At 43.1% G+C, this 16292-nt stretch overlaps 1 protein-coding gene across 5 annotated transcripts in view; it reads left to right on the top strand.

The window, feature by feature from the left end:
• slc8a2b (solute carrier family 8 member 2b) overlaps nt 1–16292 on the top strand; it is a 134217-nt gene that overhangs the window by 31755 nt on the left and 86170 nt on the right. For 3 of the 5 annotated variants that reach the window (XM_047594118.1, XM_047594119.1, XM_047594117.1), the window contains exon 2: nt 14564–14604. The exons of the other annotated variants lie outside the window; for them this stretch is intronic. The gene's annotated coding sequence lies outside the window, so the exon portion shown is untranslated. The remainder of the gene's footprint in view (nt 1–14563; nt 14605–16292) is intronic. 5 annotated transcript variants of the gene reach the window in all.

Below are 16292 nucleotides of genomic sequence, written 5' to 3'. Positions count from 1 at the left end.
CATGTAGCCCCTACCTAGACCAGACCAGCCCCCCCCACACACACACACTCCCCACCCCCTTCCCTCCATGTCTATCAGCGTTGCCAGACGTATGATAATTATCGTATTTGTACGACAGTATCACCCTCTGTATAAATAATTCCAATTAATTTGACCCCTTCAATACATGGCTATTAGCAAACAGGGCTGTTAGTTTTTTAAAGGTAAAACTACACTATGAGCTATAATATATGGTCTAGGTAATGTTGTACTGTAGCAGATGGTCTGGAGCAAAGTCAAATCGACTATGTACAATAATTGTTTAGCTTCTGCTAAAATAATTTGTCATTTCCCATCAGGCAACACAGCCATTAGGAAGGTGGTCATAATGTTATGCCTGATCCGTGTATAGTACCATCTAACACTATTTGTTAGATTAATAGCATCAGTATCACAGTAAAAAATGAAAAAGAGACACAGGAAGCAAGTATGCAGCTTTCCAAAAGCTCAGTCAAGTTTAGCTTTAGCTTTAGCTTTAGCTACATAGCTCATGGTTGGTTGGTACGAGACATCACAGCCTTCCTCTTGTATATATCTCACCTCAAATGTGCAGAACATGAAAATAGTGCTAATAGTAGCTAGCTCTTCAATGAAGCCACCGCTGCTCCAGCTGCTCAAAGTGTAGCTGTAGTCTGTAATCATCCGAAGCTTACCTCGTATCATCGCTGCAGTTTTCTGAATTCACATTTGTGAATGGTGGCGGTGTTTGAATGAACGAATGAACCCTGCTTGAATTAGCATCACAGCTACAGCCTCAGCTCTGCTTTCCACCGTTTCCTCCACGTCTCTCAGAGTAAATCTGTGTTGACCAGGTTTCATTTAATTTCCGTTGCTGTTGTTTTCTCTCTGAACCCTCCTCTGATATTACAGAACGTTTCCCCAGAGTGTTTGTGTTTTCTTGTCTCAGTTACAAGCTGAAAGGTTGATTGGAGCGGTTTGTTCGTTTCTACCCGTCCTCTGTCTCCCCGTCAGTCACGGCGTCAGTTCAATTATCAAACCTGATAAACTGTATCCACACGTCCGTATATTTCACTCCTGAGTTATTATTTCTGCAAACACTGCGATGCTTGACAAGCCTTTCATTCCCTTTTCTCCGCTTCGGCTGTTTGATCTCATTGATGCCATCTGCCTTGGCATGAAGGTCTAAATAATGGATTCAGTCTAAGAAAAGGCTGCAGCCATTGGTCAGCGAGCGTTTTGAACCAGGGCTGCGATCAGAGAACGGTTTCATCTCTTCTAGTTATTATTCATGGGATTCAGGAGGTTTCAGAACAGGTGAAAATCTGCAGACATCAGTTATTATCTCTGGTCACACTGAAAGTCTCCGCTTTCAAAGTGACGTTTCTGATTACAGGTTTGAAACATTTCTGGCTCGATTTTTTTCCAATCTTCTTTCTCCACCACCGCGCTGCCCCTCGATCGATTCTGACCCAGATCAATTCATTCTGGAGCTGAACTCCGTCTCGGCAGCAGAGCTGTGCAGCCGCCCGTGACGCTCGTGTCAAGCCAATAAATGAACCCGAACCCTCCAAGTGTATTTATTCGTTCATCACTGGGTAAGAAGACACGTTGACTGGACGCTGCCGTGGGGTTCGTGGGTGGACTGTGGATTATTTGTGTCTTCTGAACCTTTTCCAAACATGCATGGTGAAGGTCACACTAATTATTACTATAATAATCTAATGTTAAGCTAAATTTAAGCTACACAAATTGTAAATTAAACAGATAACTTGAACCAACTCATGAGTTTTTTACTAGAAGACAACACGAGGCAGAAATTTATAAGAATATATGTTTTAATTATAGAAAAAAATACACTGTTGATCACAGTTTGCCACAATTGACTCTATTTTGGTTTTATCAGACTATTGTTTTTAGCCATTTTTAGTGCGACATAGGTTAGTAGTTCACATGAAAAACTAAAATTAGACTCTAACAACATTAAAATACTGTCTGTTTGTCTGTACGACTGATTTCGTGCAACAAAAACTAATCAGAAGAGCTAATAAACTGAATATTACAAGAGCTAATTACTGTTTACACACAGCTTATCTCACTCACCACGCTGATATGTAATATTGGTTCATTTTCCTGGATAAACAAATACACACGTGCGTTATCGTTCTCTACTTTCAGGATGTTTTGTTTCGTTTGCAGAAATGTAAAAACGTCTGAAAAGCTTTTAGGTGACGTCGCATCTCGCTCCTGTTTTCATTTAGCCTGACGTTGTCCACTCGCTCATAATAACTCCACATAAACCGGCCTCCTTCTGTGACCTTTTTAGAAACTTAAATTGAATATTGACCACGTGCTGGGCAGAAAGCAGAAGCGTTACACGACTCGATGCTAAAACGCCCTCTCCTAATTACAGCGCATGATATTGCTAACGGCCCAGCGCTGCCTCCTTAGAACTCGCCTCGGCCCCGAATATCATAAAATCAATGTTAATTCACAGAGGAAGTCGATGTGTGACCTGCGTGACTCAGCTCTCATCGTGGAGACACTCAGTCTTCAGACGCATGCAGCTGTGCGCTAACAGCTCCAGCATTAGAGCCTCATTACACAGGTTCACTCGTCCGTGACGAGAGGCAGAAAAAACTGGAGTCAGAGGAAATTACCTGAATTATTGTGTCACTGTTGAAGTTGGTCGTTAAGAAATATGGGAAAATTACCAAGTGTAGCAGTAACTGTGTCTTTAAAGATGAACAGGTCCTGAAAACGAGTTTATGAATGAGTTGTGGTGCTTGATGGGAACTGACAAACAGATTGAAAGAGGAAAGAAGAAGGTGAAAAGAGACAAATGGGGAAATAATTCAGTTTTTTTTTTTTTTCCTGTAGACACTAATAGTTTAGAGCATAATGTTTAGTGAACCTCAGCAGCTGCTTTTCTAACACAGCAATGACACACGTCCACACACAGTTAACAGATATTTATATTCGCATTAAATTATTATTGATCATTCTGTTTTTTTTGAGTCACACACGTGTGAAACATCATCATCAGGAACGTTGTTCTTCAAACATATATTCATCTTGCGTTGCGTATCCAAAGCTGGGTCATGTTTTTATTTGTAGTTCCACATTGGGGGGAAACCCAAAAACTCCCCAGACCGGTCAAGATATGCACCGATCAGGCATAACATTATGACCTAATATTGTGTAGGTCCTTGTGCCTCCAAAACAGTCGTGACTCATCAGAGAATGGACATGGACGGACTTTCTGAGGGCGTCCTGTGGTGTCTGGGAACGGGATGTTGTTAGTGGGGGGGTCTTTTAGGGGAGGAGCCGCTGTGGATCATCCCACAGATACTTAATCAGTTTGGGATCTAGTGAATTTGGAGGCCAGGTCAACACCTTGTGCTGTTCTTCGTTTTTTTAGTTATTCCTAAAGCGGTTTTGTGTCTGTGTCAGGCTGCATCCCATTGGGCATGACTGCTACCATCAAGGAGTGTCATTGCTATGGGGGTGGGGGTGTCTGGTCTGGTGTAGGTGGGGGCTACATGTCTAAGTAACATCCATGGTCTGAAAGTTTCCAAGCAGAACATTTCATTCTCACAAAAAGGTTTAAATGTGTTTTCTGCTATCGGTGGTCATAATGTTATGGCTGATCGATGTGTCGTCTCTTTCCTGTCTCCTTCGCGATGGCCAGCAGCATTAGAGGCACCTTCATTAGGTGCCTGATCCAGTTTAACAAGCTGCTTTTTAACACAAAGCCCCCCGGGTCTCAGCATCTCTTCAGCCACAAGCTCCAGGATCTTTGAGCGACTTTACGACCATTAGCGAAGGTTGGGAAGCTGCTTCACTGTTAATTCAAAGCTAAGCCTTGTGGCCTTTCCCCACCACAGTATTTCAGGACATTGCCCTCATTAGTTCAACAATGGAACCAGAAATCTCACTGTGCATCACTTCTACACCGTAAGTGTCCAAAGAAATGCAACAATGCACCACGGCTCTGCAGATCACAGCGGCTGTGATGGGTCCAAACTGCATTTTCAGGTGGTTCTGTGCTGCACATTTATCACGCACAGGTATAAATGAGCTTCCGGCTTCGTGGAGACCTGTTGCAGGAGTCTGAACCGAGCTTTATGAACCGTTTTATGCGTCATTTTCCAGCCCAGCAGCCTGAGGCCACGTTCAAACCATCCAGTCGGATGCACAGTGAAGTGAACAACAAATTATAAAGGCAGACAAAAGTGTTCTGCTCGTCTCTTCCTCCTTTAAACTCTTGCAACACGCTGCAGCCTACAAACAAACCAAGGACAGTTACTGTTTCTATGCACACTTGCTCCTTTTTTCCTCATCTTGCACTTTGCAGGAACAGAAGCTTGTTTCTCTGGGGATCTTCAGAGAGAATCCACGAGGGCAGTGTCAGAGCTGATTGTCTTCATTTACACTCGCCAGCAGGAAGACGTCCTCTAATTCACTTAGGACTGCGTTTCCCGCTTGTCGGCTAATGACGGGAAAAGAGGCAGATGACGTTACTAAATTCTCATTTATCTCTGAAGCTATTTTCTCTCTTTATTTTTCTCAAAAGAGAAAACAAATGAATTAATTAGTGCCAATAAAAGTGACAGCCTGTGCATCAGACCAGGAAATTACTCCGTTGTTTGCTCTCAGTGAAAAAACAAACCAAGGTGTTTTATCGGATGCACTGAAAGTCTTCTCCGCTGCTATAATCACTGGCTTCACATCCGCCCTGTCAACACTGACCAGACACGCAGGGACGGCGGCTGGACTTGGCCTGAGTCTCGTAAATCGCTCCGTTTGTGGTCGTGGATGTGGGAAACGAAAAGCTCCGGTGGCCTGAGCTCGTAATGGACGTGCAGCTGGGTTTGTTAAAATGGCCTTTAACCACTGAAACAACACGCATTTATTTATTCATCGGAGGTAATGCTCCTGTTTCACTCTGCATGTGGTGAGCTAGTTATCGACTGCTCTGGTCTGGTGTTAGAAATGACCACAGTCAGCGTCACGTTGGCGCTCGGAGCCGATACAAAGAGCAGAAAAATATGTTGGCGCCTTCTCAGTGAGACTTGTCCAAGAAAATGATGTGTTTCTTTTTGTGGACGTCACAGAAAAACCTTCCTCCTGTCAGTCAGTCTGTAAATGGGTCTCGGTGGGAATACATACACTCTGACTCGTTGATCTACCTCTAACACAGTAGGTACAGTAGACGTCCAGTGGGAGTTGAATGCTCAATTATCCAACCATCGCATGTCCCTTTAATAAACCCATCTCTTCCATCGGTCCTCTCCACTCCAGCCTCTCTGCTAAATGAGCTCTGCAGTTATCTGCTGCAGCTAAAAGGTGCAGCCTGTTGAGGTTTCGGTTTCTGGCTGGTAACCAGATGGAGGGAGGGAGTGCAGCGGCTCTGGTCGCTGATGAATCACCGTGAAAGATCCTTGGGTTTGTTCTTCACGTGCAGCGTAATGAGGCAGACACAAGCAGATTGATCACGGTGAATACCCAGATTGAGTTGATAGATGATGAGAGCCAGGCTGCCGGTTCAACCTGAACTCACCCAGAAGCCAGATTTGTTTGATTGATGATGGTCAGCAGTTGTGTTCATTAGGGATGTGTTGTTGCTGCGGCTAAAGCCAGACAAACCCTCTGAGATGATGCTCGTAGGTTTCTGAAGAGCCCGTTTGAAGCTCAGAGTGGTGTCTCCATGTTGACTCCACCTAATTCCTCCATAATTCAGAAGGAGCATCAGTCTTCATTGGCTTAATTTTTAAATTGCTGCTTCACGACAGTCCATAAACCATGAAATAAGCTATGAAGCTATCGTGGCGCACTGTTTCTTAGAAGCAGTGACACATGAGGTCGATTGTCGTCCATTAGTTGGTGTCGCACCATCTTTTTGACACTGTTGCACTAGTTGCACCCATGCTGCCACCTCTCTACGGTAGTCTGTAGCTCTTTAGCCTCCCAGCTAACAGTAAATCTCTCTAGTAGGAAGAGCTACTATTAGCAGGGAGGTAAGGGAGTCCCTAGCCTCCCAGCTAATAGTAGCTCTTTAGCCTCCCTGCTAGTAGTAGCTCTTCCTGTTGCCTCTATTGAATGATGAATCCAGAACACTGCCACCTGCTGGTGTGAAGAGATTATATGAATAGTTATTAGGGGTGGAGTCGAACCTGAATACGTTATTCGGAAAGGTACAAATAACGTGTTTTTAACAAATACTTATTTTGATCTGAGAACGAGACTATCATCATGCGTCTGCCTGGATTGAGTTACGTTCAGAGGAGGAGGAGGCTCAGACTGGATGAAACACGACTTAACTGCATCACTAGTTTTGTCGAATCGAATTTTTTTTACCGTAACTGGGTTGAAGAGGCAGCAAATATACTTTTGGGAAGCGGAGTTTGACCTAGAGATTATTTCGTTATGTTCTATTTAATTTAATGCAAAACATCAACCAACACTGAAGATACATAAATAATTATTATAATTGATAATTAAAGAATACTTATTTTTACACTTAAATATCCTAAATTAGAAGTGTGACTCAAAAAAATAGATTCTTACACTTATTTTGAATTTTATTCAAATACAGATGTTGAAAGTTTTGCAAACCCCAAAGAACTGTATCTATGTTGTACATGAAAACACCATCTTCTTCTTCTTCCTGGCTTCCCGTCTCTGCAGCCTGTTTCTCATCCTTACGAAGCGAGATGAGAAAATAATATAACACAATATTCTCCATCCATCTCCCTCCTGTGGCTTCTCAGCGTCTCTCAGACCTCGACACCACTGATGGACTCACGCTGGGACAGGGACGTCTTGTCTGTCTTTTTTTTGTTTCAGTGAGGTTATGATTACATTCCTTTCAGTCTGATGACCATTTTACTTAGAAAGTGGAAATTAAAATGTCAGGAGCGTCACCACTGCCTCTTGTCTGACTCCAAGTACCATCCACCCCCTCGTTACTGTTTCTACTACACCTGCGTGCTGGTATTTGTGCTGGAAGTTTTATCCGTCCTTTACCTTTACAGATGCTTTCATTAATTTGACCTGCAGTGCTGCAGTAGTGATGCTTTATGATGGTTTAATATCCTGTCTGATATAATCTGAATGGATCAGAGCCCTTTAATAACGACGGAAAGAAAAAAACACAATTATTATTATTTAATTTCTGCTTAAGTAGAGTTTAAATCAACCAGACTGACAAGAACTCATGGGTCCTGACTTTGTGATGGGAGGAAAGAAAGAGGGAGACGAGGAGGAGAAAGAAACAGATGGAGAATGAAAGTAGATAATAGAGTAAAGTGTGAGGAAACAAAAAAAGGGGGAGAACAAGTAGAAAGTAAACTAAAGGTGTGAGAAGGAAACGGATGAATATGAGCGGGAGGTGAAAGAAAAAGGGGTGAGAAGGAAACAGAAAGGAAGACAGACAGAGAGGAGGCAATGGAGCAGAAAAAGAATGAAGAAGAAGAATGAAAGCAGAATATGAGAAGGATGAGAAGAAGAAGAAGAAGAAGAAGAAGAAGAAGTGATTATTTCCAACAGTCGATTAAAATCGTATCTTCAATCAGTCGACGGTTGTGAGGAATAAAAATATTTATCTATGAACAAAATCTGCCTCCTAACAACATTATTAACCTGAATAAATCATTTTATTTCGTCACTCATCAGTATTTGTTTCTAATATAAACTTCTGACCATCATGGAAAAACGTCCTGTCTGTCCAGTTCTTGTTCTTGGGGCTGATCTCTGTCTCTCATTGATCAGGAGCTTCTTTTCAGCCTTAAAGGACCTTAAGCTATGATCTAAAAGTCAAACATGTACAGTTTAGATAAAACACTGGACACTAGTTTGGTTTGATCGCTGCTGTTGGAGCTGCTGTGATGTTTTCCCTGCACATGTGGATCAAGATGAGGTGATTTCTTGCTGTAGATCCCTCGTACGTTAAGATCTTGGTTTGTCTTCCAAGCTGTGGGTTCGTCTGTTTTTCTGCAGAGTGGATCCAACTGCATCTGCACCTCCTGGTGATCTGGAGGCAGGAGAATCTGTATCTTCAGGCGTTTTAGTGCTAAAGGAAATTGAGCGTGATTCTTAATGCAATATTTCACAAATGCACCACTGTGTATCTCTGATATCAGGTTTTACATGAAGTGCTCCATTGATTCATTAAAAAGCTGCTAAAAAAAACAAAAAAAGAAAACTCAGACAAGAAATGAATAATGAAAAATATCGACTTGGCTCAAAGATGAAGTGATGAATATGTGTCTGGATGTTTAACGTGGTTTGAAAGCAGACAACAAGTTACAGTATTTATGTCTGAGGTGATTGATTTCCTTCCTTTGGACTCGACTTTCTGAGATTCATGAACTCTAGAGACACGTTCCCAGCACCTCTCGGTCCTTTTAGTCGTCCTCTAGTTTCAGGCTGTCGTCCAGCAGCAGATGCTTTTTCTGTTGCTGCTATTTGTTTGGAGAGCAGAGAAAAATCAATGAGAGTAAAAACGTCGAGTCGTCTCTGGCCTCTGGACCCACGTCTCACATCAGAGGAGGCGTCGGCCATGTTCCACTTTATCGAGCTGCTCTTTATGTATTTATGTGTCTTATTATTGGCTGTGTTGTGGCCGCGGATGCTCCTTGTTTACTGTTGAGCTCCAGCAACTTCGCCCTCGCTGTGACAGGATGTGTGCGTTTGTGTCTGAACACACCTGCTTGTTTACTGTGGCTCTGGGAGTGTGTGTATTTGTGTAAATCCTGAAAAACGTCCCATAAAAAAAACAAAGTGTGGTTGAAAACATGAAGCACACCAAACCACGCGTAAATACACACTACAAATCCAGACACACAAACAGCCTGAGTTATTGTGGCTCATGTTGTGCGAGGCTGTGAGATACAGTGTGTGTGTGTGTGTGTGGTTTGTGCATCTTTTTACTTCTCATGGCTTGATGTGATGATGTGTCACATGTTTGGGAAACTGTGAGGTTAAGAAGAGCTACTATTAGCTGTGAGGGCTGGAAGCTAAGAGCTCAGTGCTACTATTAGCTGTGAGGGTTGGAAGAGCTACTGTTAGCTGTGAGGCTTGGAAGCTAACAGCTACTATTAGCTGTGAGGTTAAGAAGAGCTACTATTAGCTGTGAGGGCTGGAAGCTAAGAGCTCAGTGCTACTGTTAGCTGTGAGGGTTGGAAGCTAAGAGCTACTATTAGCTGTGAGGCTTGGAAGCTAAGAGCTAAGAGCTACTATTAGCTGTGAGGATTTGAAGCTCAGTGCAACTATTAGCTGTGAGGTTAAGAAGAGCTACTATTAGCTATGAGGCTTGGAAGCTCAGTGCTACTATTAGCTGTGAGGGTTGGAAGCTAAGAGCTACTATTAGCTATGAGGCTTGGAAGCTCAGTGCTACTATTAGCTGTGAGGCTTGGAAGCTAAGAGCTACTATTAGCTGTGAGGATTGGAAGCTAACAGCTACTATTAGCTGTGAGGCTTGGAAGCTAAGAGCTACTATTAGCTGTGAGGGTTGGAAGCTAAGAGCTACTATTAGCTGTGAGGCTTGGAAGCTAAGAGCTCAGTGCTACTATTAGCTGTGAGGGTTGGAAGCTAAGAGTTACTATTAGCTGTGAGGCTTGGAAGCTAACAGCTACTATTAGCTGTGAGGCTTGGAAGCTAAGAGCTACTATTAGCTATGAGGCTTGGAAGCTAACAGCTACTATTAGCTGTGAGGCTTGGAAGCTAAGAGCTACTATTAGCTGTGAGGATTGGAAGCTAAGAGCTACTATTAGCTGTGAGGATTGGAAGCTAACAGCTACTATTAGCTTTGAGGATTGGAAGCTAACAGCTACTATTAGCTGTGAGGCTTGGAAGCTAAGAGCTACTATTAGCTGTGAGGGTTGGAAGCTAAGAGCTACTATTAGCTGTGAGGATTGGAAGCTAACAGCTACTATTAGCTGTGAGGCTTGGAAGCTAAGAGCTACTATTAGCTGTGAGGCTTGGAAGCTAAGAGTTACTATTAGCTGTGAGGGTTGGAAGCTAAGAGCTACTATTAGCTGTGAGGATTGGAAGCTAAAAGCTACTATTAGCTGTGAGGCTTGGAAGCTAAGAGCTCAGTGCTACTATTAGCTGTGAGGCTTGGAAGCTAAGAGCTCAGTGCTACTATTAGCTGTGAGGGTTGGAAGCTAAGAGTTACTATTAGCTGTGAGGCTTGGAAGCTAAGAGCTACTATTAGCTGTGAGGCTTGGAAGCTAAGAGCTACTATTAGCTGTGAGGCTTGGAAGCTAAGCGCTACTATTAGCTGTGAGGGTTGGAAGCTAACAGCTACTATTAGCTGTGAGGCTTGGAAGCTAACAGCTACTATTAGCTGTGAGGGTTGGAAGCTAAGAGCTACTATTAGCTGTGAGGGTTGGAAGCTAAGCGCTACTATTAGCTGTGAGGGTTGGAAGCTAACAGCTACTATTAGCTGTGAGGCTTGGAAGCTAACAGCTACTATTAGCTGTGAGGGTTGGAAGCTAAGAGCTACTGTTAGCTGTGAGGCTTGTAAGCTAACAGCTACTATAGCTGGTGATTAGCTGATCTGATCCCGATACTTTGTGTACATTTTAGCTGCAGGTTACACAATTAAATCACAATCACAGGCTCATTGTGTGCAGTCATATAAGTGGCTGTGATTTAATTAAAAGTTAAAAAATGAAGGGACTTTGTCTCGTTGCCTTTAATAAAGAGCTGGTCTGTGTTTAGACAGCGGACGATAATCTCCGTTTTTTATTTATTTTATTATTTTATGACCAAACAACCAGACTCACGGGACCAGACGCTGATTATATATGAACAACAGTTAAAAATTAAAATTATTAACCTAAAACTCTTCAGTCGCATCGAGAAAACAAACAAAATAATCCTGCTCAGATAAAATGCTGTTTTATTCCTCGGTGTGTTGCAGGACGTGTAGCTGTTAATTATGGGATTTTACAGGAAGCTGTGATAACGACGAGGAAAAAAAGCTAATTAACACAATCGAAGAACTACATGGCAGCAGTTCGCCCCTAGCATGACTGGTCAGATGAACACGGTGTGAGTCCACGCGTCACAGTCACAGTGTTTTAAATTAAAATGTATTTATAGGTGGAGGTGGTGGAGGTGGTGGTGTCGTCGCTGCTGCAGCTGCTATATGTTTATTTATTTATGCACTTAAGAAATGAACAAGAAAATGTTTTAATCACAGAGTGTTGAGAATTCAAACTAATCCTCTGATAACAAAACGCAGACACATGTTGTGTTATCTTAAATCTATGACATTTACAGCATTTTATTTTTTCCTTTGTGTTGTGAACTTTAAAATCGTCTGTTTATCCGTTTATAAGGGACCAGGTACCTCAGCTTCTCTCATGTCAGTAAATGTGCAGACTGTCAATAAACACGAGGCCTGAAAATGTCATGTGGATCATGGAGCAAAGACTAAATTGGATTTTTTAAAGTCTGGTTTGCACATATTTCCCAAGAATTAAATGATACAATATAGAAATGAAATGAAAACTGTAATTCTCAAACTTTCCCACGTTTCACCAGAGCTTAATGATGCAGACGACAGACCATGTCGGTTCTGGTTCTGTCTGTGTCTTTTGTATGAATGTTGTTTTAAAGTCTTCTTTGTCTGTGTTGTGTCGCTGTCTTGTGACCACGGCTGAAAATTAGCATCTGTACTAAGACCGTAAGCATTTACACTGATGACTAACGCATCAATGTTGATTAATGTGCATTGTCCCAATTCAATAAACTAATAATAATAATAATAAGAAGAATCATTTTAATTCAGAGAAAGTCGTCACTTGCAGGTGGTCGACAGATTTGTTTGTGCTTCACTGGGACTTTTATCCAGAACCTGCTGACGTCCTCAGTAAAGACGTTAGTTTGTCCATAAGTCTGAGACGTCCAGTCCTCTCGTGGCTCCGTGTCTTTTCTGAACTGTGTTTTATCCTACTCAGTGTGTTAGCTTAGCATCGCTGCGCTCTGCACAGCGTGAGTATTTCACTTCTCACCAGAGTTAAAATGTGAACAATCATTCAGGCTGATCCTGCAGATTCAATCCACTTCAGTTCAGGTCAGTTTTTATATTTGTAGAATTAGTAACAATACAGAACAAAACCTGAAACTCCCCCCAGAACAAGAACTAAGATCTGCATGAGCCCGGCCGGGTAGAGACAGAAAAGCAGAGATGTGACAGAGGAGGTTCAGAGGTTCAGGTCGTCGCTTGACTCTTAAAAGCTATTTTGACAAAGTATATTTGTCTCCGTGCAGCAGCAGTGACTCATTATACAGAGGAGAGCAACAGAGTTTATAAGCTTGTCTTTAAAACCGTCCACCGTTTACCTCCTCATGCTGCTCATCTATCTCCATCTCCATCTTTAAAGAAAATGCATTTCCTCCGACGGCCACTAGAGGCTCCAAAATGGTGTCAATCTGTGTTAAAATGTTAAAAACTTAACAGCAGGAATAAACATGTCGGGTTTCAACCATCGACTGTTATATTTATACTATGACAAACCCATTGACCCATTGACCCAATGAAGCCTGAAGTGGGCGGAGCCTGCGGTCGCCATGAGCTTTACTCCGCCCACACACGGATACTCCAGGGGCGGAGCTAAAGCAGCCTCCACTACCTGTCACTCAAAGTGTGAATGCCCTTAACGATGCAGAATTTTAAAAATTAATAAAAAAAATAAATTAGTTAGAAAAAAAATCACCCCTCGTACCGTCATGAATAGTGAAATAAAAATACTGAGATCAAAATAATTTTTTGTACCAGGCTGTAAACATGTGTAATGATGCTGTATAGTTGGTCTTTTTAACATGGGGGTCTATGGAGATGTGCTGCCTCTAGTGGCCACTCGATGAACTGCTTGGTCCACACAGGTTTCTATCGATCTTTAGTCTCCACTCAGGCTCCACCTCTTCCTCACCTGCTTCTACGTCTGTGAAGGTTTTCAACATCTAAAAATGCTAAAGAAAAGCTTCAGTACCTGCTTTACTCTGCTTGCTCTTGGCTTCCTCGTCTTTTCCTGCATCATCCAGAAACATTAAAGAACTGACAGCTGGACTGGAGAGTTTTTCCGCCCTCGAGGCCTGATGGGAGTTTCTCCTGAATTCTCTTCCATTTCATCCGGCTCCTTCCTGCCTCGGAGATTCTTCCACCGCCGCCTTGTTGTTGGACTGCGAAGCATCTCGAGGCAGTTTTCATTACGGCAGATAAAACAGAATTGAGCCGAGTTTGTGCACGTCCCATGGGCGCGCATGGACTAAAGCTGCCTTCTGATAAATCCTCTACAAACAGACTCACCTGCGTCTTTGTAGCCGCGGAGCTTCTCCTTCATCCGCTCTTTGTCATTCTCCTCCTTTTTCTCTCTCGAGTTTTTTTCCAGTGAATCTCGGCTTCATCGTCCCACTTATAAACCTTCCTCTTTCCATCCTGTGCACACGGATCGATGGTCCAATCTATACGGCCGCGTTGTGGGAAGAGAGGATCCCTCATCGTTACCTCGGTCACGTCTCCGTGAGACAGACGGACGGTTTGATGCTGATGGAGGCGTCACCACTTCAGATCGGACGCTCTCAGCCTTAACAATTAATTCATCTCGACTAGTACGGAAGTTTGAGTCACCGATTAAACGTTCTTAAACCTTTTTTCAGTCCAAGGACCCGAAACTGATGACGAGATTAATATAGGGACCCATCTACTAAATGTGTCCTACATTCAACTCATTTTTTAGTAGGTGGTTTGTGGCCATGCACCTGCTGTAAACATGTGTTTGTATAATTCAAGAGACAGATTCGAGTTTTAATTTTAAACATAGCTGAATGTAGTAGAGACGGGGAATCTCCCACATTAATGTGACGTCTGACCCCGAAGAGAAGCACCAACTTATCCATCCTCGGATGAATGGATGTTGATGGGAGCGAGCTACGCTGTTAGCTTCTCCTCCGCTAATATAGCAGCGTTTCTCTGGGGTTTTATCTGGGGACTGAACAGGATCTCAGCGGGAAACCTGACAGAGCGTCGTTGTGATTGGCTCAGCAGCGATAGGGGGCGTGGCCTAATGTGTAGAGGAGGCTTAGATTGACAGGTCTCATCTAGTTGACTTCCATTTATCACTTTACTAAAATATGTTGGATTCGCGTTAATGTGTATTTAAAGAAATTTAAATTAAAAAAAATGTCTAATCAACCAAAGATTGTGTGCCCCTCCTGCAGTACCTCTGTGGACCCATAGGGGTCGTAGACCCCCTGTTGAGCACCGATGATGTGGAGACTCTGTCAGGTCTTTAATAGAAATATTGGCGGCCGATCCCCTTAATGACTCATTATCGGCTCAGCAGAGCAAATCTTTTCCAGCCAAACGGAAAAAAACCAAACCTGTTGCGTCCATTGATCCGTTTGTCGTCTCGCACCGAGGCTGACGAGTGGAAGTGTGTGTGTGCGGTGTGTTTAAAAAAAGTGTGTTTGTGGAGACGGGATTAAAACGTGACTGTGTGAGCGACTGAGTTCAGGACGTTCACTAATTACACCTCCTCCCATGTTTCAGGGTCTCAGCTGAACCCAGACGACCCCATGAGTCTGATTTGGGTAAGTGAAACGCGCTCTTTGTGTATTTGTGCGATGGGATAAATAGTGTAACACACACACACACACACACGGAAGCTCGACTTGACCTAATGTACGAACGTTGTAATGAGCAGTTGGTTTATGCATGAGCAAATGTTTCATGGGGACAGATCCAGACACACACACACACACACACACACACACACACACAGTGTGTGTGTCAGTGAAGGCGTCATGTGGAGGCTGCTTTGTTACTGAAGCCAACTCTTCCTTTCTCTCTGAATACTAAACATCTCACTGCTGTTATCCTCAGCCAGGAAACCAATGGCTGCACTGTGTGTGTGTGTGTGTGTCTGTGTGTGTGTGTGTGAGAAAGTGTGTGTGTGTGTGTGTGTGTGTGTGTGTGGGGTTCATAACAATTATTCACACACTAACCAACTGCTCCCTCTGACCGATGTGTAGTTTCACACATAAACGTGCTCTGATTGTGTGTCAGTGTGTTTCTTGAGGGTCACTTCAACAGTCTGAGCAGATGTGTGTGTGTGTTTGTGTGTTTCCCTGTGTGTGTGTGTGTTTCTGAGTGTGTGTGTGTGCGTCGTCCCTCTGGACTTCACGTAACAAGAGACCAGGGACTGAGCTGTCAGAGACAAACAGACCATTACCTCCGCGTCTCAGACTGGTTACGATTGTTTTTATTACTTTCTTCTTCTTCTTTGTCGTTTACTCTTTGTTGTGTTGTCGCGTTCTTCCCTTTTTTTGTCGTGTGTGACCTCACCTCGGGTTGTGTTCTCATATATCTGCAGCGTGACGTTTGTGAACTCCTAGAAAAACTAGAAAAATGAACATTTTCTTTTTTCTTTTTTTATAGATTTAACTTAGTTTTGTTTAATTAGACGCCAGCGCTCGGATGTGCTCCTCTAAATCTCTCCCTTTTCGGACGGGATGTTAATATCTGAGCATTTGCACGAGCTCCAATTAGCTCCTCATGTATCTGGAAGGAGGAGAAACATGGACGTATGTAGAAGAAGAGCCAGGAGGAGCTGGTGTCGTGGGTTCAGGGTCACTGGTTTGAATCCCCTCTGCGTCCACAGCTGAGCTGCTCTGAGCAAACATCTAACCCCTCGTTCATCAGGGACATGGGCCTGTTGTTAGTGGAGGTGGGGGGGGGGGGGTCTTTGAGGGGAGGGGCCTCTGTGGATCATCCCACTGATACGTGATCAGTTTGGGATCTAGTGGATTTAGAGGCCAGGTCAACACTTGGTGTTATTCTTCATGTTGTTTTGAGTTGTTCTTAAAGCGTTTGTGGTGTGTGTGTGTGTGTGTGTGCGTGTGTGTGTGTGTGTGCGTGTGTGTGTGTGTGCGTGTGTGTGTGTGTGTGTGTGTGTGTGTGTGTGTGTGTGTGTGACTGAAACCTAAATATCACAAGCGAAATATCCCTCAGAGTAAAGACTGTGATGATATCTGTATCTCAAACCGATCATTTTCGTCTGAATTGTCTCCACCTCGTTCATTTACACTTTATTATTATTCTCCCTCTAACACATTTCTTTGCACTTAATTAGCTCCGAGCAGCATCTCTGAGAATGTGGCTGGTTTGGAAAACGTGGCCGAACTGTGTGTTTGTGCAAAATAAACTTCTTAAGAAAAATAAACTTTAATAAATCTGGTAAAAACTGTCCCCGTCACATTTAAGCGTTTTGTTCTTTTCT

This window comes from Mugil cephalus, chromosome 9 (assembly GCF_022458985.1).
Source record: "Mugil cephalus isolate CIBA_MC_2020 chromosome 9, CIBA_Mcephalus_1.1, whole genome shotgun sequence".
Lineage (NCBI taxonomy): Eukaryota > Metazoa > Chordata > Actinopteri > Mugiliformes > Mugilidae > Mugil > Mugil cephalus.
Note: the sequence above shows the minus strand (reverse complement) of the source record. Positions and strands in the feature narration are given on the sequence as shown.